Source organism: Belonocnema kinseyi, chromosome 10 (assembly GCF_010883055.1).
Source record: "Belonocnema kinseyi isolate 2016_QV_RU_SX_M_011 chromosome 10, B_treatae_v1, whole genome shotgun sequence".
Lineage (NCBI taxonomy): Eukaryota > Metazoa > Arthropoda > Insecta > Hymenoptera > Cynipidae > Belonocnema > Belonocnema kinseyi.
The window spans coordinates 42,890,042-42,892,282 of record NC_046666.1 but is presented as its reverse complement, the minus strand read 5'-3'; positions in this window follow the sequence as shown (position 1 = coordinate 42,892,282).

Below are 2,241 nucleotides of genomic sequence, written 5' to 3'. Positions count from 1 at the left end.
TTGAAAGATTAGAACTTTTTAAATTAATTTACGATTAGGTGTGTGTATGTGTGTGAGTGAGAGTGGAAGAATGTTCACGAAATGCTTGTGAAGATAAATATTTGGACATCATACTGACAATTAAAATCTCAACTTACGTAACTTCTCGCTTGGGGAAAAGTAATTGGAATATGCAAACACCTGACAAATTTAAAACGTTTTTCTCCAAATTTTGATAATTTTTTTGTTTTTCTATCCAAAAAAATTGTAAAGATAGTGTACAATATTACAATTTTAACTGAATTCCGTAAAGATTAATAAACTCCGATTCTAAATCTTCCAAGAATTGCGAAACTTAAGATTACGTGAAAAAAAAGAAAAAATAAAAGTAAAATTTGTCTGTATTGCTGTGAATCTGATTAAATGATTAAATAGTTAATAGAACTGGGTCGCGAGATAATGTAAAAACGGTTTTGTAGACAGTTGTGGAACATCATGATATTAAAGAGGGAATTAAAGTTGAAGTCTCAAAATGTAGCTGAATATAAATAACAGGGAAGATAGTAGGATAAGTGAAAATATCTGGCTGTTACTCGTGTAATGATGGAGCGATAACGATGTCAATGACCTCATTAAACCTACTTTTTTTTTCTTTCTTTCTCTTTTTTAATAATGACATCAGCTTCCAATCGCAACACACAGAACTGCCGAAACGAAAATCTGTGAACCGTTCAAGTAAAAAATGTAAAATAAATTTTAAAGAGAGACTCGAAAACGAATCGCTACTTCCATAGATCTCAGATTCTGCAAGTGAGTTGTTTTGTTTGCTTTGAAAATTTTCGACACGAGTGTTTGCGTTTTTTTTTCTAGGTCGCACGAGTTATCTGTAAAATGTAATAATAATTGCCTGTCCGTTGATGTAATGCGATTTGGAAATTGGCGCGCTAGGATCGACAATTGGGAGGCAGTGATTCAAATTTTGGGTAAAGGCTTCATTTTTTAGTTTTTTTTTCTTTTTTGTATCTAAGAGTGATTTTTAATAAATTTTTCTTAAATGGAAGCTTAAAATGAAGATCTTTATCGGAAAGTTGAAAAAAGATTTATATTGTACAACATTTGGCCGCTTTCATAAAATATTTTGAGATTATTTGAAGTCTTGTTTCTGATACTTCGAAATTTCTGTTGGAGAAATACTCGGTGGAAAGTGGGGATATTTGATGAAAGGGGTAGGATGAAAATTGTGATTTGTCTTTCTGATTGTCCGCGCGACAGATTTCTAAATAAATCGTTTTTTGTACACCTCAAATGGCTCTTTTTTTATTTCCTAAATCCAAATGTGTTAATATTGTGAAAATTTAGGAAATGTCAGGTTTGAAATTTATTTTTTTTACACTGAAAATTGAACTATTCCAGTTTTGATTGAAAATTTCTCGTTTTCAGTTGAAAATTCAAGTATTTAATTTGGAATTCATGTATTTTGCTGAAAATTCGTTATTTTCTTCTTTTTTTCGTAGAAAATTCATTTTTTTGTGGAAAATTAATCTCCTTTAAAAATTCAATAGTTTGTTTGAATTTTTTTTTCTCATTTGATTGTAAAACCTTCTTTAGTTGACAATTCAACTCAGGTTAAATTGAACTGTTTTTTATTAACATTTTTTATATTTTTTACTTGAAATTTCAATAAATACATTTTTGTCCAGAATTCATTTTGTTTGAGATGCCCATTTCATTAATTGATTGACAGTTGAACTCTTTTGTTAAAAATTAATTTGTTATTGGAAATTCATCTAGTTTAAAAATAAGCAATCTTTTTAAGCAATCTTTTTGTCTTTTTTTGTCTTTTTGTCTAAAATTCAACTATTCAAGTTAAACATTCATCATTTTCAACGAAAATTCGTGTCTTGTTGAAAATTCGTTGTTTTTTTTTTGTAGAAATTAATTTTCTTGGTTGAAAATTCACCTTTTTGTCTAAAATTCAAGTTAAACATTCATCATTTGAAGCGAAAATTCGTTTTTTTTTTGTAGAAATCAATTTTCTTAGTTTAAAAATAATTTTTTTGTTTATTTAAAATTCAAATATTCAAGTAACATTCATAATTTTTAACGAAAATTCGTGTCTTGTTGAAAATTCGATGTTTTTTTTTTGTAGAAATTAATTTTCTTAGTTGAAAATTCACCTTTTTGTCTAAAATTCAACTATTCAAGTTAAAAATTCATCATTTGAAAGGAAAATTCGTGTCTTATTGAAAATTCGTTGTTTTT